General features: G+C 42.9%; 1 protein-coding gene across 5 annotated transcripts in view; it reads right to left on the bottom strand.

Annotated features, from left to right (window-relative positions):
- The window catches only part of LOC109445100 (uncharacterized), an 85,231-nt gene that overhangs the window by 54,711 nt on the left and 6,176 nt on the right, over positions 1 to 24,344 (bottom strand). For 3 of the 5 annotated variants that reach the window (XM_088793976.1, XM_088793977.1, XM_088793975.1), the window contains exons 2-3: positions 11,735 to 11,861; positions 196 to 5,054 (exon numbers count right to left, since the gene is read on the bottom strand). The gene's annotated coding sequence lies outside the window, so the exon portion shown is untranslated. Of the gene's footprint in view, positions 1 to 195; positions 5,055 to 5,955; positions 6,057 to 11,734; positions 11,862 to 13,238; positions 13,364 to 24,344 lie in introns of all 5 variants that reach the window. The other 2 variants (XM_088793978.1, XM_088793979.1) reach the window with 2 other exon arrangements.

Raw genomic sequence — 24,344 nt, 5'->3', positions numbered from 1 at the left:
GAAATAGCGGAAATGAGAGAGAGAGAAAAAAAAGAAAAAAATGGGCAGGACGAAAGTTGGCTGGGAGCAGGAGGCAACCTGACAACCACAAGACAGAACAACATAACTTGGGTATGAGTTCAGGCAAAGACAAAGGATCCCTTTTTCAGTACCTTTGAAACAAAAAAATATATATACACAAAAATAAAGACTTACCTAATGCTTTTTTTGGTTTCCTGCCGCTCTGCAAATACCAGCTAATGAATTCGTCTGCCCAAGCCAGCCCCTCCAGAGGGAGGCAAACAGTTGCAGGCTCTTAGGCCATATCTGCTAAGTAAACCAGAACTACAATAGGCTAGAAGCTAAACATCTAGTGTGGCCAGGGGCTTCGTAAAGTTAATTAATTGCACCGCATCTGTAGCTGATAAAGCAGGTCTAAAGGGTGGCTATTTTAAAGTCTCGCGGCTTTAGTTGGAAGTTGAAAATGAAAATGGTTGCTTCTCCCAGAGATCTGAGATTCCAGGATCAAATCTTATTAAAACTAGGGCCTCAAATGAAGGGGTGGAGTTGAGCAGAGAAACCTGAGGAGTTGGGGTTGGCCAGATGGGGAAAGAGCTGCCTGTTAAAGCTTTGCTAATGCAGCCATTAGCCTGGATTTTTAATTCAAAAGGCAGTAAAGACATGTGCACCAATTCAATGGTCCTGAATGACCATTTGTCTGGGAATCATTTGTCTGGCTCTAGATCCAGAGGCTGTCCAGCTGTGACACCTCCTGCATCATACCTACGCTCTCCTCTTCCAATGGGTATAATTATTTTTTAAAGTGTTTATTATAGGAAATTTCAAACAAACCTATGACTTTCCTCACCCCAGGTACTTATTACTCAGCCTCAACAATTGCTCACCTCATGGCGAACGTTGTTTCATCTAAACCCTGAGGTTCTCACACTTGAGTGAGCACCAGAATCACGTGGGGGGGGCTTGTTAAAACACAGATAGGTGGGACCTCCCCTCAGTTTCTGATTCTATACTTCTCAGGTGGGACCTGACAATTTGCATGTTCAAGTTCCCAGGTGATGCTAATGCTGCTGCTCAGGCAACCACTCTGGGAACCACTGATCTCTGTGTCCTCTCACTTTTTTTTCCTTCCAGCATTATTATTAAAGCCTATCTCAGGCATCATATCATTTCATCTGAAGTAGCCAGCACTTCAAAAGATACCATTATCACACCTAAAAAATGGTAACTCATTAACATCGTCAAATATCTAGTAAGTGCTTGTGGGGACAGAGCCAGGAGTGCAGTTTCCAGGCTCTCGGCCTCACGTGGAAAGGTACTGGCTCAGGTAGTAAATGGCCATCAACTATGATTGGATGGCCATCAGTTGTGGCTAGTTGGCTGTCAGCTGTAACCAGTGAGCCATTGGCCACTAATATAACTGCCGTGGCTATGCTAGCAGAAAATGAGGGCTAGCAAGAAGACGGTGGCTGAGCTAGCAAGAGCGGATTGCAGTTAGTAAGTGGGGTTGGTTGGCAGAGAGAAGTGGATGGCAGGTTGAAGGTAGTGTGGCTCCTGCTTCCTGTGTCTCCAATCCAGCCGCCAGCGAGACTATAGTGGTATGACTCCCCTATCTATGGCTCCGTGGGTGTTCCTTTTTGGTCTCGCCATATCCTGCGTATTTATGTGGGGAGTGGGACCAGAGACCCCGCATGACACCCTGCATGACAGTGCTCAAATTTCCAAATGCCTCATAAATGTCATAATTTTTTTAAAGTTTGTTTATTTTAATCAGAATCCAAATAAGGTGTACATATTGTGATTGAGTACTATGTCTTTAAGTCCCAGTCTTTTACCCTCCTTCAACCCTTTTATTTCCTTGCAATTAACTTGTTGAAGAAACTTTACTATTGTTTAAGAGGTAGAACAGCATAGTGAGCGGCATACTCTCTGGAGTCAGCTGCACACTTGGCCCCACCACCAGCCTGTGACCTTGTCAAGTGAGTTAACCCCTCTCAGCACAGGGGTACTGGTAAATGTTTGACAACCAGATCTCTAGGGAAAAAAAAACAAATGAAAAAAAAAAAAAAAAACAAGCCCGGATTTGTACATTTGTTAATTTCTGTGGTGTAAATATTCCCACCAGAGTGGATTTCAAACTACCAACACGATGCCACAAAATGGAGACTTGGGAAGACAAGTATGGCAGCGCACAGTATTCCTGCCATACAGACATGACAGACGTCAATAACCTCTGAAGCACAGACACTAGTGAAATTACTGAAGTCATTAGGAAGTGATGAATTTTGAGTATTTATTACCTTTGTTTTCAATATAATTTATTTAATTTTCAGTTTATGTAATCATTTTTAATAATCATGTGATTGCCAAATTCCGGGAAGTTTTACAATCAGCGCTGCGCCCTGCACACAGCTGTCTCTGACTCTCACCTTCCTCCCTGTGAAAGGGGAGGCATAAGAGCCATAATGCTTAGTGGTGAGGATGAAAGATGACCGTGCCTTGGAGCCCACAGTAAAGATTCAGTGAATATTCTCCGTCCATTGAACACCAACGAAAGAGTTCCTCGCTCCCCCAGGCTGGGTAGAGAAAGCAGCCATGTGGGGGCTTGTATCAGATCTCTACACAGAGGGGAGGCCGGTTTCAGAATTCCAGGGGGAGAAACAGCCACCAGGGTGTGAGCTCAGTACCCCTAGGCCCAGGAATTGGCCCTTGGGGCTGGCTGGATTTCCACACAAATTCCAACTGCCCAGAAGAAATGCAACCGGGCCTGCTCCACCCCTCCACTTTACACAGAGGCCACTTAAACTGTTTGTCAAAATCAAGACCCTTCTTTTGAGGTAGATCAGGTTACTGGGCAAGGTGATTATTGTTTCTAATGGTCTGCAAACAAGTTCTCAACTGTTAACCCCTCCAGCCTCTGGGAACACAGGGACAACCGACTAGACAGAGGTCTACTCCTGCACGAGAAAAGCTCCGGGGTTTGAGATGTGCTACAAGAATGAGGCTGGATTTAGGAGGTACCTGTACTACTGAACTTGTTCAACTACTGAACAAGTTGAAGCTCAACTCCAGGCCGAGTGCTCAGCAGCTATGCTCATTCCCCAAAGAGCCTGTGACTCTCCTGGTGGTCTCAGATTCCTAGGAGGCCCTGAGGTTAAGCCAGGGGCTGGAGAATTCATAGGCAGGCCAAACAATGTCCACAGAATAAGTCAATAAAAGAGGCAGGATCAAGTGGCATTAAATCCTTCATGCCTGTCAGACTGAATTCTCAGGCCACCACTTCTCACCTGTGTGAGCTTAGGCACGTTACTTAACCTCTCTGAGCCTGTTTCCTCATCTCTACAACAGGGATAATAAAGGTTTCTACCCTGTAGGGTGGTGGGGCGAATTATAGATCGCGTGCGTAGAGCATTTAATAAAATACTTGGCATATAATGAGTACATGACAAATAGTACTTCCTGTTATTATTTTCATACTATTTTAATGAGTGTAGATAACTGTTGTAGTTAAAATGCAAATCCAATGAAAGACATTACATTTCATTAATAGCTTTTCATTTCCATGTATTTTCTCATTAATAGATATTACAAGTGTCAAAGGGAATGATTTTGGGGTGTTTAGACCTTAAGAAGGGGTCCTCATTCTTGGGGAACCATTGATTTAACCTATGAGAGAGCAGCACTTTCTCCACACACCTCAGTAGGGCTCAAGCCGGTGGAAGTGTTTGGCACCATTGAAATGGAAAAAAGGCAACTGGGGATTAAATAGCGTCACCTTAGATGTCAACAAGAGAGGCAGGAATGAAAAGAAGAAACCGGGGATGACATGGGTGAGAGGGTGTAGCTCCATTAAAAGAAAAACCATTTAGAAAAATATGTCACCAAAACTTTCTTTTACCTTTTAGCGGCATCCACAAAAATCTTTCTGAGCAGGTTAACATGGAAAAACAATTAATATTTAACATGAAAATAGGCCATTATAGACACTCAGAAATGGCCATTTCAGTCTGGTTGCTTATCTCCTGAAGAGCCTTCCCTTAGCTCTATGTGTTATCATGGAGCTGGTTACAGCCGATGGACAGCATGAGCCCATTTATGTGGAAGTACGTACCTAGAAAGAGTCTCTGGAAGGTTATTGCATGAAATAATAAACAGCAGTTAGCACAGCACAGAGATGGGAGATTTGGATGTGGGAAAATAATTTTTGCTTACTCCATTACTTCTGTGTAAAGTTTTGCAACAGTCGTGTATTACATTTTGTCCCCCCGTTTTTAGAATTTAGGTAAAATTACAATATTGAAGTGGACAGATCTTAAGTATACAGATTGATCAGTTCTAACACATGCATACACCTTGTAATCCCCATCCCCATCAAGATATGGAATATTTTCATCACCCCAAAATGTTTCCTTATACCCCTTCCCAGTTAATCGTCTCTTCCCCCCATACGCTTTCCATCCCCATCCTTGTAGCCCCTGCAAATAACACTAATCTGATGTCTCGTTTTGCCTCTTCTAGAACTTCATATAAGCAAAACCATACAGTATATCCTTGTGTCTGGCTTCTTCCATTCAGCATAATGTCTGCAAGATTCATCAATGTTGTCATGTGTATCAGTAATTGTTTTCCTTTTTATTGGTGAGTAATATTCTATTGCATGGACTTACCGCAGATTGCGTAGCCAGCTGTCAATTGACATCTGGGCTGTTTTCAATTATTATGAATAAAAATGGGGGGAAAAATAACGTCTTTTTCGACGACAAATGTTTTCTCTTAGGTAAATATCTAGAAGCGGAATTGCTGGATTAAAATTAACTGTTTTCTGCATTCTGACTTAGGGCTTCATGATCCAATATCAGGATAAAATGGAAGCAAAGAGAATTGGGGGGTGGAGGGGGTGGGGGGAAGAATTAAAGCTGGATGGAGGAGGAGGCAGCATTGTACAGCAGAAGAAGACGTGGAGGGTGATTTGGAAGACCTCAGCCAGCCCAGGCTTCTCCTCAAACTGCTTCTTTGTCTTTGGGTAAATCAGCTCCTCAGGGTCCCAGTTTCTTCACCTGGAAAAGAGGAGCAATGCAGGTACAACTGGTTTTATTGCACTTCGCTCTATTGCACTTCGCAGCTATTGTGCTTTTTACAAATTGAACGTTTGTGGCCACCCTGTATCCAGCAATTCTGTCAGCACCATTTTCTAACAGGCTCCGATGATAACTAGCATTTTTCAGCAATAAAATATGTTCTAATTCATGTATGACCATTGTTTTTGTAGACGTATTGCCATTGCACACTTAATAGACTACAGTATAGTGTAAACATCCCTTCTTTATGTACTGGGAAACTACAAAATTTGTGTGACTCGCTCTAGTGCAATATTTGCTTTCTTGTCATGGTCTGGAACCAAACTGGCACTATCTCTGAGGTATGCCTGTGATGATAAAGAGGTGGGAGGTAAGAGCGGACATTGTCAGGTAGACACACCAAGAATGTGGGTGGGTCATTATCAGATCACTTGCCCTGACTCTGAGGTGGGACCACATGGCCAGCATCTCCATCACTGAGCATTCAGTGAAGGAAAGATGATGCTCACCCTGGCTTTCTGGATGTGCCCAGGGAAGAATGAAAAGGTGTCTAGTCTAGATCCAGAAAATTCGCCCCATGTAGTCTCCAGCTCACCTTTTACCAGGGCTGATTTCCCATCTTTGGAACCTATGCTTCCTTCCTCCACAATCCACCAGGGCAGGGGATCCAGGCCCAGGTTTCACATGCTGATAATGTCTAAATTCGCCCATGGGGTGAAGTAGGGTGCTGGTGGGAGTGGAGCATGTCATGTGAAAGACCAAGGGAGACACAGCGATGCCCTTTAGCGTGCGTAGAGGGGAGCTTTGCTAGTGAGACTTCAGCCCTGGACGGAGAGCAGCACAGCAGAAAGCCAGAGAGGGGACCTGGGTCACCGCTCACTATCCACGGGGCCTCATAGTCAGCCCTGCACAGGTATGGTTGTTGCTGCTGCACGGTCACCTCAGAGAGCTGTGTTTTCACATTGCAGCTCTTCAGATTCCCTGTAAATAATAAGGATCCATTCACTATTGAACAAATGAATGAACCATCCTTCTTGTGGCTTTAAATTGGGGAGAAAAGAGGCTGAGGCAACAGTTTTAAGGCTGCATTGCCCAAGTGACCTAATGCTGCGATCATTATTTCCAGAGCGTTAGATTTTCCTGCTGCCAATTCCAATGTAAGTCTCAAAATGTCTACGTCCCTTCCATGAAACTTTTCCCTTGTTTATAGGCAGGAATATTTTCCCTCTGTGTTCTTGCCTCTGGCAAAATTTTAAACATCATCAGGGCAGAAAAGTACACAGCTCAACATGGGGAGAAAAAGAGAGGAAAATGTGAGCATTATTATTTTACAGAACTCCCCGCCCCTCCAGTAGTGTCTGTGGTTCTGATTACAATAATGTTGCCTGGATCTATTAGCTCTTATTTTACTGAAATGACTTACTCTTGTTTTTCTTTCCTTGCTCCCAAGGCATGGCCTTGGGAGGGAGACGGTTTGGCAGCTGAGAGAAGCGTGGGAGCAGGAGGGAAGCAGAGACTCTGGACTTGAATATAAGGCAAAGGCCTGAATAATAAAGTTGCCACCGCTCCTTTCTATAGCCTACAGCATCCCCTCGGAGTATAATACCCGAGGTGCAACACCACCACTGACTTGTATTTCAAAACATAAAAATGAACATCACCTGGAAAGGCAGCTTAGGCTCTTTAGACTTTAGTCCAGGCTCACCGTGAGCCACAGTAGTTTGGACAAGTCACTTCACATCTGCAGGGAGCCTCCATTTAGAAACACATGTAAAGCAGTGAAGATATTTAGAAGTTACAGTGAGAGGTACTGAGGGCTAAGGTTTAGGGATACGGAGAAAAGCAATTCAAGGAACTCTGCAGTCAGTTATGTCCAGTCTTTTCTAGTCTTCTCTCTCACTATCCTATTTCTTAGTTCCCCAAATGGAACGGACGTCAGACACACACACCAGATTTCACACTGGGCTCCAGGTGTTTACCTGGTCTAGCATGCTCTTCCCTCATTCCTGAAGGGTCAGGTGTTTCCTTGCCAGGACATGGAGTTCCAGGACAAATGGCGTGGATACTGAGTGAGGCAGACCTGAGCTGGAATTCTGGCCCCACTCACTCCTGGGCATATGTGGATTTGGGGGTTTACTTAATCCTACTTCCCCATGTGTAAAATGGGGCCAGTATTAACTTCCTTGGAGCATTCTCGTGAGGACTAAATTAGAGAGCATATATTTAGCATAATGCTAGTACATGATAGGTGCTCAAATAAATATTTGAATGAATAAAGAACAGACTGGTCCACGGGTGTTTGGGGACCCAGGAAGTGTTAGATATGATCAGAAAAAATCTGAGATCATGAGCTCCACAAACTTAGGGACCCCGTCTATCTTGTTTACCTGACACAGTGCCTGGCATATACTTGGCACTTGGTCAATGCTTGTCCAGTGAGTTACTCCACGTAGAAGTTTGGATGGCAAACTAATTTTGTCCTTTTATTCAGCTAGCATCTATTAAGTGCCCATACATGCCAGGCACTAAGGCAGCCGATGGGGGGTGAAGTTAGTTCCTGCCTTCCAGAGGGCTACAGAAAAGCCAGGTTGTAGGATTGAGCTGGTGGTGGAGGGAGGGTTAGCAGGAGGTTTGGATGAACTAGAGAAGAATGAGTGAAGGGGCTGGTGGGTGGGAGCCAGCCGAGAGGCTCGAGCTGTGGCTGCAAGGCTATGGCAGGGCTGTGAGTGTGGCTAAAGTCACTGGTGTGAGAGACAGACCAGGGGCCAGGGGAGAACTCGCAGCAGGTGCAGGGACAGGAAAGATTGCGAGATAAATTCAGGTTTTTATAGTCAGACTTTCTCTCCTCGTACTCGGGCATTGGAGACTGGCAATTGCCACAGTGGTGACAGGTTGTGTGGCCTCCGTCTCATTACAAAAGGACAGCAGGTTTGGTGTCAGAGACACCCCAATGATGGAACTCCAGAATCCTGGGAGCTTGTCTGATCCCTGAAGAGCAGGGATTTTCCCAGTGTCCCCGGGGAGGAGGCAGCACCTTTAATCACCTCTGACACCCCAACCTGGACCCTTAACTAGAAACAGGGGAGACTGGGGCTCAACTTGTCTTCAGACGTGGAGAATAATTTTCCAGTTTAACAAAAAATGCCACAGTCCAAGAGACACCCAAGCCCTGGAGACTTTCTGAGAGAGACAGGAATTGGAATTGGGCCGAGCTCAGAGGCACTTAACTGAACATCAAACCAACACCTTTCACTATACCCACCCAAAGTGTTTCAATTTGGGCCTCCTTAATACGCAGTTAACTCCTTGCACTTTATTCCATATTGTTTCTCTCTCTCAGTGGTAAGAGATTTTTATCTATCCATTCATTTTAACAATTATCCATTTAGATCAAACAAACTGGAGATACAAAGAAAAAACAAACAGAATTCCAGCTCTCTTGCTTGGCAATAGTTATTAAAAAGTTAAATGTCATCACAGCCTTTGACTCAGCAATTCAACTCCCAAGAATTTATTCTAAATATAAACTCCCACAGGTGCCCAGACTTATATGTAAAAGGACAATCCCTGAACTATTTTAAATAACAATTCAAAATTAGGAACAATACCAGTGCCCACCAATAGGAAACTGATAAAATAGATTATTAGAAGTCTAAACAATAGAATACTAGCACTGTCCTGAAAAGGGTTGATCTTTATGGGAAGATAGGAAAGCTCTCCAAGAAAGATTATTCAGTGAAAAAAGCATGTATAGTATACGACTTTTGCTTTTAAGAATGTGTGTAATTATATGTATCCAAAGACTATCCAGATTCTACAGCTAAGCTGTCCAACATGGTAGCCAAGAGCCACGTGTGGCTCCTGAACACGTGAAATGTGGCTAGTCCAAATTGAGAGGTGCTGTAAGTACCAAATTCACAGCAAATTTCAAAGACTCAGTATGAAAACAAGGCTGTAAACTATTGCAATAATGATTTATTTTGATTACATGTTAGACGTGATCTTTTGGCTATATATCGTTAAATAAAACGTGTTAGTGACATTGATTTCACTTTTTGTAAAACTTTTTTTTTTTAGTATGGCTACGAGAAAATGTAAAATTACATATGTGGTTCACATTACATTTCTATTATATTTCTAGAACAGGTGCCAGCCAAAATGGACTACAGCCTGTTTCGTAAAGTGTGATTGGAACACACCCGCACCATTCATTTACGTATTGTCTATGGTTGTTTCCCTGCTTTAAGGACAAAATTGAGTAGTTGTAATGGAGATCACATGGCCGCTAAAGCCAAAAATATTTTCTATCCTGCCCTTTAGAACAAAAAGTCAGTGTGGCCCCAACACCTATTCTAGAAGAATCTATAGATGACCACAGTCTACGATGATTACATTTAGGGGTTGAGATGAAGGCAGATTTTTAAAAAAACTTTTATTAAATGTATTGGGGTGACATTGGTTAGTAAAATTATATAGGTTTTAAGTGTATAATTCTATAATACATCACCTATATATTGCATTGTGTGTTCACCACCCAGAGTCAGTTCTCCTTCCATCACCATATATTTGACCCCTTTTCCCCTCTTCTATCACCTCCCCTCCCCCCGTACCCTCTGTAACCACTAAACTATTGTCTGTGTCTATGACTTTTGCTTATTTGTTTGTCTTGTTCATTTGTTGCTTTCAGTTTTATATCCCATATATGAATGAAGTCATATGGTTTTTGACTTTTTCTGTCTGACTGTCATGCAGGGTCTCAGCTCCCGCTCTGGCGGGTGGACACAGAATATGATGAGGCCAAAAAGGAACGCCAATGGAGCCATAGATAGGGGAGTCATACCATTATATTCTTACTCGCGGCTGGTCATGACACAGGAAGCAGGAGACACATGATCCACAATCTGCCATCCGCTTCTCTACCAACCATCCCCACTTGCTAGCTGCAATCCGCCATCCACTTCTCTGCCAGCCAACCAACCAACCCCCTAGCATAGCCATGGCAGTTATATTAGTGGCCAATGGCTAATTGGTAACAGCTGATGGCCACCCAGCCACAGCGGATGGCCATCTGATTACAGCTGATGACCATCTAATAACTGAGCCAGCACCTTTCCACGTGAGGCCGAGAGCCTGGAAACTGCTCTCTGGGACCCTGTCCCCACACTAATTTATTTCGCTTAGCATAATAATCTCAAGATCCACCTATGTTGTCACAAATGGCAGTATTTCATCTTTTCTTATGGCAGAGTGTATATATATACCACATCTTCTTTATGCAATCATTTATCAAAGGACACTTTGGTTGTTTCCATGTCTTGGCCACCGTGAATAATGCTGCAATGAACCTAGGGGTACATACATCTTTACAGATAAATGTTTTCAGATTTTTTAGGTAGAGAGATTCACACAAGAGAGATTGCTTGGTCGTATCATAATTCTAGTCTTAATTTTTTGAGGAACCTCCATACTGCCCTCCACAGCAGCTGTACCAATTTACATTCCCACCAGCAGTGTACAGTGTATGAGAGTTCCTTTTTCTCCACAGCCTCTCCAACATTTGTTATTATTTTTCTTGTTGATGATAGCCATTCTAACAGGTATGAGGTGGTATCTCATTGTGGTTTCGATTTGCATTTCCCTATAGCTAGTGAAGTTAAGCATTTTCTCATATATCTGTTGGCTGTTTGTTTGTCTTCTTGGGAAGAGTGTCTGTTCAGGTCCTCAAAGGCAGATTTTTTTTGGAGGGGAGGAAGGTAGTAAGAATGTATTATTTTGCCAGCAAGGGAGAAAAACAATTAAAAGAACTTATAAACCTACCTTTAAGGAGCACACATTCTAGTAGAGGGTCAAGCAAGTAAATAATTAAAGGGTCAAGGAAAAGTACAAGGTCACTGATAGATGATTGGAATGTCAGGTAGACAATAACAGTAATAGCCAGTAATTACTGAAGCCCTACTAGGTGTTGGCCACCGTGTGCAAAGTCATGCTTCATATACCTTATTTCTTTTTATCACAATAGCCTCATACTACAGTTGAGGAAATTAAAGCCTAGAGACATAAGTAACTTGCCCAGTAAGACAAGCCCAAACTCTTAGCCACACGAGGTTCTACTGGGGAGTTAGCCAGGAGAAGCAGTCTGTAGAATCAAGGAAGACTTTTACTATCATGCTCTCTGACTCTATTTCCCGCTATGTCCCTAACAAGCATTTTCATCTATTTTCTTATTATAGGCTTGAGTCTGAAGAAGGCACTGTGGGGGCTGTTCTCTGGAATAACTAAATGCCTTTAAGAATTATAAGCATTAACATGCAGGTAAAATACTATGACAATTCAGAAGCAAAAAGTAACTTTTCCATTCTCCACTCTCCTTCCCCACGTCCCCTGTGCCCAGCTGGAGGGTGGCTGCCCAGAACTCATACCTAAAACACATGTAGTATTTTTAGCAGAAGTAGTACATGATGATATTTCAGTAGGTTTGCTTTTATCACTTAACAATAGAGCATAAACCTCTTTACATGATAGCACTCATTACCTACTTAATTTCTAATGGGATTAAAATAACCCACATGTTATTATTTTAGTAACTCCCCTTTTTAATGAAAACATCAATTGAAGTGCTGACTGATACTAGCAAAATGACTTTTAAGAACCACTTTTACCCCTTAGCCTTTGCTTTCAGGAAGTGTGCTTCCGTGTATCATCTCTCTGTGGACACAGCTTCCGGCGAGGGGCAGCTCTGGATGTGTTGGACGACATGTTTCACAGCAGTTTCCAATCTGTAACAGTCTGCAGACAAACAGAGACACAACTGAACGAGGTTGTCTTTGACCCTCATGTACTTGCCCAATCAACAGTGTTATACACCTGTGAGACCCAAAATAATAACTGTCGCAGTAATCAAGACTTATGAGGGAAATGTCAAAGTTGTGTCCAGGCAGAATAGGCTGAGGAATACGCCTTAGTGTCTGCTTCTCTTTTGCCATTTTTCCAGCTACCGACCTAGCTGGGGCCTCTTCACCGCATCCCGGGACTCCTGCTGAGGTCTTCGGGCGTCTCCTAACCTCAGGCCTCCTGTGGTAACCACTTGGTATAGGGTGGCCAGATTACATGCCTCTAATCACTGTGTTGTGCATGTTGCCCCTGGTTCAAATACCTGAACAAAATTCCAGATCTTTATCGTGGCGTCCCAGGTCCTCAGTGCTGCCCCAACCTACCATTCTGCTCTTATCTGCGTTGCTCTCTAAGCTCATCTCTCTGTCTCCAGCCAAAGTGGTCCTCTTTGCCCCCAACTCACCTTGCTCATTCTAGATTATGTTTCTGCTAAGAGAGGCTCCTTCCTGGCAGGCCCTTCCTGCCTGGCTCCCACAATTTTCCAACATCCTCTCAAGCGCTCATGATTTTGAGTCTGCAAGTCAGCGCTGTAATTTCATGGTAACACCCAGAAAATGTAAATCACCTGCCCAAGTTTATAGAGTAATTGGGGGCATGAGGGGATTTGAACTCAGGTTTTCAGTTTCCAGGTCCAGAGCTTGTCCAACAGTGCATTCCCTTATGCTCACTCCCCACAATTTTACATTTGCAAAGTGCTTTTGTTTCTAGTTGCTCATACAATCATCACAATAGTCTCAGAGGGCATGATGTCATCGCAATTGCTGGGGAGCAAACCACCTCAAAATTCAGAAGCTTAAAACAACAATCACTTCCTACTCCAGCTCTGGCATCTGCAGTGCACGTGAAGACCTGCCAATCTCAGCTGGGTTTGATCATGCATCTCTGGGTCAGCTGGACAGTTCTGTTCTGGGCTGGGATGGGCTGGGGCAGCTTCCTTGGGGCAACTCGCCCCACATATCTCTCATTCCCATCCTGAGACCAGTGGGCCAGCCCAGGCGTGCTCTTTTCACAGAAATAGTAAAGATGCAAGAGAGCAAGTCCGGGGATGCAAGCACGCTTCCAAGCCTCTGCTTGTATCACATCTCCTAACATCCTACTGGCCAAAGCAGGCGTCACGGTCAATCTCAGTGGGTCATCTCTTGATCGGAAAAACTGTAAAGTCATATGCAGAGGGTGGTAATCCAGGAAGGGATAAAGACTGGGGGCACTTATGCAATCTACACAGTTTTCAAATATCAAGCCATCCTAGATTGAGCTCATTTTTCTTCTTGCCTCCAAACACAGGCCAGTGCTTTCAAGCATGGTCACTCCTTCACAGAGATACATGGGGTAGCAGGAATGGGCACTGGAGGCCCTTCCATCACTGGTAACTTTAGCACAAGTCTGCACTTTGGCCGCTGCAGCAGGGTAAACAGAATGAGGTGACAAGCCGGCACTGGCTGAAACGTCCCAGCTCTGTATCCAGCTGCCTCCACCCTAACGGCTTCTTAGAATGTGATTCACTGCTCAAGGGAGAGAAAAGTAATTGAGGGTAATTTATATTGGGAAAATTGCTCTGAAAAAAAAAATTAGAGAGTAACAGACCCAACACTCTGGCTTGAAGGGATTGTATACCAAAAGACCAGAAGACTGAACAAAGCAAGTGAAAGGATGTGGGGAACTGGAGGAGTAGATAGACATCAGCGGTGACGAGAGGTAAGGAAGATGTCTAAACACAGGGAAAGAAATGAACACCACGAAACTCCAAAATAATCTTAGAGAAGAAAAATGGAAAAGCAACAAGACTCACATTTTCTGACATTTGTTTTGCTCTCTGGAAGTGCTCACGAAATAAGACTTATATATGCAACACCAAGTTTTCAGTGAAAACTTCTCCAAGAGATTTCTCTCACAGCCGACCCCTTCCGTTGCCAGAATAAATATGCTAGGAGGCTGATCATATATGACATGAAATCCAAACAACTGAACAAACTCAGGGAAACCTGAGAGGAGCCAGTTTCCAACTTGAGATAACTTTCTGACCATCAGTTCTCTATCTGGTTTTGATTAGAAGCTCACTGTACAGAGACTTTTATAATTATACAAATAACAATATTCACATGTGAATATGCCACGAGTGTTAAATAATAATAGTAACATCAATCACCACAAGTTGTTTAGAGGACGTAGGTCAAAGCCCCATCCTGCCCAATGAAGGCCTTACCTAGCCAGTCCTCCCCTGGGGTTTGGGTTTTCTCTAATTTTCTCTCATTCAGCTTGGTAAGGCATCCAAAACTTTCTTTCTTGGCCCATTTTCTCATTTATAAAAGAAGGAAGCAAAACTACAGTGGATCACCAAGGTCCATTCCAGGACACATAAGTAATTCCGTGATTTTCTCTACTACCCTCCCAGCTCATTCCACTGTGCACTGAAAGAATGAAATCAGTGTGGTGTCAATCTTTGTTTAGGTATTGAATAGCAGAAGTTGGTTGGCATAGACATTTAAAATAAAAACCACAATGGAGACACAGCAAGAAGAATCTCTGCAAGTTCAGCTTTGCCAGTTATAAACTGTGTGCTCTTGGACAAGTTACTTCATCACGTTATGCCTAGGTTTCCCCATCTGTAAAATGGGGGAAGTAAGAGATCCTATTGTTATTGGGTGTTGTGAGAATTGAATGAGATATTGAGTGAAGCATTTAGTAAGGGACTTGTACATGGAAGCACTCCATAAGTTTATTATCTGCAAAATGTGATTTTGGCAACCCTCAGGATGGCAGGTTTTCTTTTATTAAGAAGGTGAATACAGGGCCGGCCGGTGGCTCAGGTGGTTGGAGTGCCGTGCTCCTAATGCCCAGGTCACCAGTTCGATTCCCACATGGGCCAGTGAGCTACGCCCTTTATAGCTAAGACAGTGAACAATGGCTCTCCCTGGAGCTGGGCTACTGTGAGCTGCCATGGGCTACCATGTGAAGCTGCTGTGAGTGGCCCACCGACTACTGGCAACCGACTGCCTCAGCTGCGGGGGAGCACAAGGCTCATAACACCAGCATGGGCCAGGGAGCTGTGTCCTACACAACTAGACAGAGAAACAGCAGCTTGAATCGGAGTGGGCGAGGGGTGGGGGTGGGGGTGGGGGTGGGGGTAAGGGGTGGGGGTGGGGGGTATAAGGCAGAAGAAGGGAAAGAAACAGTGAATGCAGAGGAAAGTTGTTTATAAATGAAAGATCTTGTTTGAAAAATTTTTTTTTTCATCCTTGTAGACTTGCTAATGTGAAATAATAAGACTTGCACAGGCAAAGTGGGAGGCAGCCACCAGAATTGAGGCATAAGTGTAGCTTGGGTTTCTTCTTATTTGCTTTCATATTGGTTTACCTGTTATCTATGTTTTTAGTTTAGTTCATCCTACTTCCATTCCTTCAACCAGTAAGACAATGGTTCTCCGTGGTGGCTGCACATTAGAATAATTTGGGGAGTTTAAAAAATCTCTATGCCCAAACTATCTATGCTGTCAGAAGTCAGCATGGTGTTTGGGTGGTGGGGTAAGGTGGGGAGGAGAGACTAGAAGGGAGCATGATGCATGTTTCTGGGGTGCTTGTGACATTCTGATTTTTGGGCTGGGTGGTGGTTACACAGGTACCTTCATTTCAGTTTATAAAAATTCATTGCAATGTATATTTATAGCATGTGCACGTTTCTACATGTATAATATACGTCAAGAAAAAGTTAAACACAGGGCGGCTAGTTAGCTCAGTTGGTTAGAGTGCGGTGCTCTTAACAACAAGGTTGCTGGTTCGAGTCCCACATGGGCCACGATGAGCTGCATCCTCCACAACTAGATTGAAACAACTGCTTGACTTGGAGCTGATGAGTCCTGGAAAAACACACTTAAAATAATAAAAGATTTTTACAAAATGTTAAACACAAATCTCTACGCTGAAATCGCACTGAAAACCAATTAAATCAAGAGGGGCGGGACCCTGGCATCAACATTTTTGTAAAGCTTTCCATGTGATTGCAATGTACAGCCAAGGTTAAAAGCAGCTGCAGAGGTTCTTCTGGCCACAGTGGACCCAGATCTTGAAAGTGGCATTCAAGCCGATTATAGAAAGCCCCTAGGAACGGCCAGGAATCAGTGGGATTGACCTGGGATTTGTTTAGGCAGGTCCCAAGTCCAAAGATCACTAGGCAGGACAGTGAGGGTAAGAGCTCTGGACATGGATAGAAATCTAGGTTCAGTGTCGGGCTCTCTCAGTCACCGGCTGAGATTTTGGGCTAGTTATGTAGGTAACCTCCTAGAAATGCTACTTCCTCCTCCTGGCGTTCATACCTTGACTCCTCCTTATGTCGTTGGGTGAATGTTCCTTCCCATATAACAAGGGCTCCATAAATGAGTGTCGTGTGAGGTGGCATGTGGGGTCTCTGCTCCCGCTCCCCACACAAGAACGCAGGATATGGTGAGGCCAAAAAGGAACACCCACAGAGCCATAGGTAGGGGAGTCATACCACTATAGTCTCACTGGAGGCATCCGCCTCTCTGCAATCCGCGCTTGCTAGCTCAGCCACCATCTTCTTGCTAGCCCCCATTTTTCTGCTAGCGTAGCCACAGCAGTTATATTCGTGGCCAATGGCTCACTGGTTACAGCGAATGGCCAACTAGCCACAGCTGATGGCCATCCAATCACAGTTGATGGCCATTTACTACCTGAGCCAGCACCTGTCTATGTGAGGCCGAGAGCCTGGAAACTGCACGCCTGGCTCTGTCCCCACAATGAGCTATTATTATATGATGTTGCAAATTTGCAAGAATCTCCCCTCCCCATCCCCTGCCACTCCAAAAGCCGTTTTGTCTTTGCCTCTGATTTCCAGCAGAGAGGCTAGGCAGTATTTTTACATTTTCACTGTCATTGCTCCTGACACTCTATTGCACTGAATGGATAAGGAAGTAAGAGGCACTGATTTGAGTTTCACTTGCAATCAATGACTTGTTCGTTGTACATTAATTTGACCCAAGGGCACGTGGATGGGAAACTGGACACCATGTGTCCACCCCCATCTTCAGCATCTGGTGTCCTCTTCAGTGGGGCTTACCTAAGTCATCCTAGTTTTGCATCCCTTAACAGAAAACCATGGTTTCTTTTGTCCATGCTTTCTGCTTACCTCCACCAAGATTCTAAGTATCTTAAAGTCAAAAAATAAATTTTAAAAAGTCTTCCTTACATGCTTCCTGAATCTTTATTTCTACAATTGTGCTTACATTTCCTTCTTCTCTTAATCTTCGAGGATATGAAGAACAATCCTGCTCAACATAACTCCTTCAGATACTTGAATATCATTAATATGCTCTTTCTTTTTCCCCCCTTTTCCTATATTTCAGCATTTCAGAAATTTTGGGTGGTTTTGCTGAATCCTCTTCATTTCCCTATATTCTTTTTATAAATCTGGTTCCTCAAAGCTATAGTTCTCTTGAGCACTCAGTAAGTATTACTGGATAAAGATTTAACAAATTAACTCAATAATACTAATTGAAGCTTGCTACAAAGAAGACTCTGGGCTAGGTAGTGAAAACCATTGGTTCCTGCCTTAAAGGGGCCTCCATTGAGGTAGATTAACAAATAACATTAGCACAAGATGGACTGTCAGATGTTCTGTAATATAGTTACAAACAAGCCAGCCATGGCAGAATGAGATCAAGAAGGTGAATCCTGTAAGTGATTACCAAAGTTACTTTATATAAGAGCTGGGTCTGTAATTGAACAAGGACACCTGGGAAATTGTTGCTCATCTACATTTCCAGAAACAGTTGCAAGTTGTTTTTGTTTTATTCTTCCTTACAAATGTCATTGCCAATTTGAAGTTTCTTATGTTAGAGTCAAGGAACTTTAAATAGTGTGTGTGTGTGTATCTATGTCTATACCTATGTCTATCTATCTATCTACCTCTCTCTCTCTCTCTCTCTCTCTCTCTCTCTCTCTCTCTCTCTCTATATATATATATATATATATATATATATATATATATATATATATATATATATATGTCACACAGGGTGTCATGCGGGGTCTCTGCTCCCGCTCCCCACACAAGAACACAGGATATGGTGAGGCCAAAAAGGAACACCCACGGAGCCACAGGTAGGGAGTCATACCACTATAGTCTCACTGGAGGCTGGATTCACACGACGTGCGACCTGCTGTCTGCTTTTCTGTCAACCGACCGACTCTCTGACTTCCCTTGACTCTTCTCGACTTGACTCCCCAACGTAGCTGCGGCAGTTATATTAGTGGCCAATGGCTCAAGGGTTACAGCTGACAGCTAACTAGCCACAGCTGACGGCCATCTACTACCCGAGCCAGCACCTTTCCACGTGAAGCTGAGAGCCTGGAAACTGCTCTAGGGGCTCTGTCCTCACAATATATATATTTATATATCTCACCATCTTTTAAAAAATAAACCAGAGTTGTTTATCTCTGCTTCTGTGTTAGAAATACTCGATTGAGTGAATAATTTTTTTAGAAAGACTTAAATCCTTTGCTAGCCTCAGAAAAGTCACTTATTTAATAAATCATCAAGGATTAAGGAGCAATGATATATCCAAAAACGAAATCCAGATCTTTCCTTCTCACAAAGTTCAAACTGGTGGAGTCCATGCTGAAAGATGTAAGCAATGGCCTGGTCAGTCAGTACAAGGGCACTGATGGAGAAATGGGAAAGGTTTGGAGATATTTGGTGCTTATGGTTTAAGCTGACCAGGAGCCAGCAGTCACCTTCAAATGCTAAAAGGACCACTCATGATATTTCCCCAGGATTTTTCAAGCTGCTTTCTGAAGTCCAAGATCTCATCAAGGCTTGTTTCCCAGACATTTAAACAACGTTTAGATACAATACCAAAAGCATGATGCATGAAAGAAAAAACCTGATATGCTGAACTTCATTAAAATAAAAAATATCTGCTCTGTGAAAGACAGTGTTGGAGAATAAGACAAGTACAGAGTTGGAGAAAACATTTATAAAACACATATCTGATAAAAGACTTATATCTGAATAGACAAAGAACTCTTGCAACTCAGCAATAAAAAAACAAGCAACTCAATTTAAAAAATGGTCAAAAGATCTAAACAGACACCTCACCAAAGAAGATATACAGATGGCAAATTAACATATAAAAAATGCTACACATCGTATGTCATTATATTGCAAATTAAAACAACAATGTGATACCACTACATACCTATTAGAATGGCCAAATCCAAAACAATAACAACACCAAATGATGGTGAGGCTTAGAGCAACAGGAACTCGCACTCATTGCTGGTGGGGATACAAAATGGCACAGCCACTTTGGAAGACAGTTTGGCAGTTTCTTGCAAAACTAAACATACTCTCACCATACAATCCAGCAGTCACTCTCCTTGGTATTTGCCCTAAGGAGTTGAAAACTTAAATCCACACAAAAACCTACACATGGATGTTCATAGCAGTTTTATTTATAATTGCCAAAACTTGACAGCAACCATGATGTCCTTCAGTGGGTGAGTAGATAAACTCTGATACATCCAGACAATGGGATATCATTCAGTGCTAAAAAGAAATGAGCTATCAAGCCATGAAAAGACATTTAAAAACCATAAAGTACATTTTACTAAGTGAAAGAAGCCAATCTGAAAAGCCTATCTACTGTATGATTCAAACTATATGACATTCTGGAAAGAGGCAAAACTGTGGAGACAGTAAAAAGATCCATGGTCCCAGGGATTGGAGGAGGGAGGGATGAGTAAGTGGAGCACAGACGATTTTTAAGGCATATGATACTATAATGATGGATACCTGTCCTTCTACATCTGTCAAAACCTATAGAATATACAATACTAAGAGTGAAACCCAATGTAAACTATGGACTTTTATTAATAATAAGATATTTATATTGGTTCATCCATTACAACAAATGTACCACATTAATGTAAGATGCTAACAGGGGAAACTGTGAGTGGGACCAGGAAGGGATATGGGAACTCTCTGTACTATCTGCTCAATTTTCTAAAAACCTAAAACTGTTCTGAAAAACAAAGCTTATGAATTAAAAAAAAAAAAAAAAGTGCAACTCGTTGCTTGACCAGTTCATGACGCATTCAAACGGTCAACTGTCCTTGCAGAATGCCTTTGGGCCACAAGCGATGACGCAGCGTCGCCGATACGGGCAGAAGGGTTCTGACGCCAACAAGCCTTCACAGTCATCCCCCAGCTAGAACATGTGTAGGCATGGCGGAAGGGGAACAGCTGTGGCGTTTGTACACGGGGGTCCCTGTATAGCTAGGAACAAGGAGTCACTGAGCACAAGAAGGCAGCCTAGTGAGGGTAGCAGCACTCTGAGAAACACTTGTGACTTGTTTTAATCTCATTTTCACCAAATAAATAACAACCAAATAATGTATCCTATATGATCTTCAGTTTTCCCCCTTGGTACAACTGAGAGTACTATGATAACTGTTGCTGTGAAGCTTTCAAGCCTTCCTTGAAAGCCTTAACAAAAACATCAAAATACTCTTGTATATTATGATGCTGAGCAGGAAACAGATTCCTGTGGTCGTATGTGACAGCAGATATGTTACAAAGGAAGATAGGGGAGGGTTCTTTAGAATACATATCTTCACAAAGCTCTTCTAGGCCCTAGATATACTATTTTATTACTTTCATTGCTGTTATTCTCCTACTTGCCTGAGGCTTTGTCTAAGATTTTATATCCTCCATGAATTATATGGAGCTCAGGGTTTTGTTTTTCTTTTTAAACTTGCAAATACATTCTGTCGAACAGGGCCTTGTCACGCTACTTGTTGCTGTTGCTCGAGTTCGTCAACCCACCAGTGAAAAGCAACCCACCCTCCTAACACATGGTAGCCCTTCAATAGTGGTGATTCTGTAATGAATTTTAAAATCAGCCATGAGAAGCATTTCTCCCACTTGGGGTTGGAAAGTGAAAATTCAGTAAGAGAAAATAGGATGCAGAACTTAAGAAGTGAGTTCGAGTCCACAAAGTTCTAAGAATCACAACTGCTGGAGAAATATTGAGCAGATCAGGAAATAAGTGAAATGAGTCCAGGCTGAGTGAGACTGAGTGCTTTCCCTAAGCCCCGCACATGGTGACTGCTTTTTGCTTCTGCCTGGAAAACAAGCGTTGGGAAGACAATAGGCTAGAGCTTCACTTGACTAGTTCCTACTGCATTACTCACTGGGATAATATTCATTTTCCTCCCCAAGGTGTCCTCTATACAGCAGAAGCTGTCACCTCATCCATTCATTCTCATCACTTGGCATGAAGCTGTGCCAGCACCAGTGTTAGCAGTGCAGCTATGAGAACTGACAGGCTCACGGAAGCAAGACTGAAGGGAGTTCTAGGAATGCACCCCAAACACAAAGGACTCGGGCTGCAAGGACTGTCACTTAACAATTACAGCAGGAATATATTTTTGGTAATTGAAGCCTAGTTTGGATTCTGTTTGGGGGAAAACATAACATTTGTTTTCTTTCTTTTATTTTTTTTTTAAGGAGGATGCAGCTCACAGTGGCCCATGCGGGGATCCAAGCAGCAACCTTGGTATTACCAGCACCACGCTTTAACCAACTGAGCTAACCGGTCACCCCCAACATTTGTTTTCTAAAAACTAGAAGTTTTTTTGTTTTGTTTTGTTTTTAGGGGGAAGTTTTTCTCTCTAGACCTTTAGAGCTACAAGCACTCTTTAGAGTACAAACTACTTCTTCCCATGAATTCACGTAGTAGATGTTTCAAAATGACTGGCAAATACTCGGAATTCATAGAATGTTAAAGGCCAAAGGGCACCACAGGACCCTCTGTGCGAATCATCTCATGCTACAGTGAGGAAAACGAAGCCTGGAGAGGTTAAGCGCTATGCCCAAGGGCACACAGCTGGCTCACAAGATGAGACTTGAAGTCAGACGGTCCATGAACTAGCCAATGGTCTTCCCATGATAGGGAGCTCCGTTCAGCAGCACCACAAGAAGATACCCATTGCCTCTTGCAAGATTTAGAGACTATTATTTTTATAAGCTCGGAACTAAACGTGTGACTAATTAGAATACAGTGCTCCACCACCTTTAAGGCACCAGCTGAAATCCACTGCTCCACGTCCCAGCATGCCTGAGGCCTTCTGGGTGACCAGCTCAAAGAAAGATTATTGTCTCAACTCAGTTCTCTGTGTCTAGGTACCCACAAAATGGAAATCGCTTTACTTGGAGAAGAACAAGAGGACAAGATGAGATGAAAAGGAACCATGTTTAAAATGGATAAAAGGAGGTACTTTTTTCACCACTACACACAATTGACCTGGGCACTCACTGCAGCGGGATATTAAGATCAATGGAGAACATTTGTGTTTTAAAAGATTAGACATTTCGCATGCATATCATCAACAGTGAGACTCAATAGGATGAAAGTAAGATGGATGAAAGTTCTCAAGCTTCAGTGCATAAGTTGATCACCAACTGGGTCAGGTAAAAAGGAAAAAAAGTTTTCCACTGAGTCATCTAAGATTTCACAGGAAGGCAGATTTGGGGATATTCCAGTTATCGCTGCGATGTACCAAACCACTCCAAACTCATGGTGTAAACTAACAGGCATTTTATTATGCTCGTGGATGCTGTGGTTCAGGAATTGGGAGAGGACATAGCAGGGATGGTGTATCTCTGCTTCATACCTGGGACCTCAGCTGGGAAGGCTTGACTGTCTGGGTTGACTTGAGACTGGGGACTGGAATTATCTGGAAACTTTGTTGCTCACATGTCAGACACCTGGCCTGGGATCACTTGAAGACTCACGCAGCCGCGACTATCAACTGGAGCATCTATGTGTAGGTTCCAAGGAGTGTCCCAGTGTTTCATTTCAAGAAAACAAATATTCCAAGAGAACCAGATGGAAGTTTCATGGCCTTTTGTGAACTCTCCGTGTAAGTCCCATAGCATCACGTCCAACATATTTTATTGGTCAAAACCATCACAAGCTTACTGAGATTCAAGGGGAGGGGACTTAGGACCTTCTACCTTCTTTCCCCCCTGGGGAATGGCAAGGTGATGTTGCAGAAGAACACGTGGGACAGGAGACGTTTTTGCAGCCATCTTTGGAAAATACAGTCTCCCACGGAAGGGGTGGGGGATGTGAAATTGCATGAACATACAATCTAGCGGGAAAAAAACTGACATATATATATATATATATATATATATATATATATATATATATATATGAGCAGATGATCACATAATGATAAAATAAATTTCAAGGTAGTTATTTGCCTCTCTTTTAAATGCGTCCATAAGAATTCTTTTTTTTCCTCTTTGATAAGAGTCATCACATTTCAACGTTCTCATTTATTTTCTGTCTTCCCACTAGACTGGACTCTCCATGCATCTAAACCTCCTGTGCCTAAAATATTACCAAACCCGTAATAGGTACTCAATAAATACTTGTTTGAAAGAGTGGATGAGTAAAATGCTGTTACAGAGGAGTGGTGGAAAGGCTGTGGAAGTACAGACAGTAACAAATAACTCATTTTGACAGAAGTGACATTTAAGTGGATCTTGAATGATTTTGAAGCTGACTAACAGTTTTTCTGATAAAAAAGAGGGAATAAATGTTTGTCCTTAAAACTCCTCCAAAGACTTCTATTAGCTAGTTTAAGAGGGCATATCCTCATCTTAAGTATATAGACTGCAGTAGTTATGATGTTTTTGGATATAAGTGACAGAAAACACTGAGTCAACTGGCTTAAAAATAAACAACATGTGTATCTCATCATAAGAAGTCTGGAGGCAGGCAGATCAGGCAGCCTCAATGCCATCTTTCCTCAGTGTCAGCTTAGGTCTTTTATGGTTGCAGGATGGCACCCACAGTGGCAGGCATCACATGCAGACAAAACAATACCCAATAGGAAAGAACATTGTTTCTCCTTTTGAGTAAAATTTTCCCCATAAGCCCCCTGACAGACTTATCTCACATTGGCCCATTTCCTTATTGGCCAGAACGGTGTCCCACACGCATGTGTAACCTAAATACTGATAAGAAAGGGAGCAACCTGACCAGGTGGAGCAGTCCCATGTTACTTCTTAGGACTTGGAGTGAAGCTCCTGACTCTCCTGAAGCACATGGCTGTGCAGAAAATGGTTTATTCCCAAAGAAAACAAAGCAAAACACTGGGGTTCTGTTAGGAAGGAGAGAGGGGTGATGACTCTTGGTAGGTAATCAAGTGTTCACAACATTAAGCTTGAAGATTAGGGTTCTGTTTTTCTGTGGATGAATATCACCTGTCACTTTTGTCTATTCTCTTTTGTGTTTTTTGCTCATTTCCTTTCTCCTTCTGCATTAGTAGGTTAGTTAAATTAATCCAGTAT

Source organism: Rhinolophus sinicus, chromosome 17 (genome assembly GCF_057876585.1).
Source record: "Rhinolophus sinicus isolate RSI-liver-muscle chromosome 17, RSI-T2T, whole genome shotgun sequence".
Lineage (NCBI taxonomy): Eukaryota > Metazoa > Chordata > Mammalia > Chiroptera > Rhinolophidae > Rhinolophus > Rhinolophus sinicus.
This window is presented reverse-complemented; position numbering and strand designations above follow the sequence as displayed.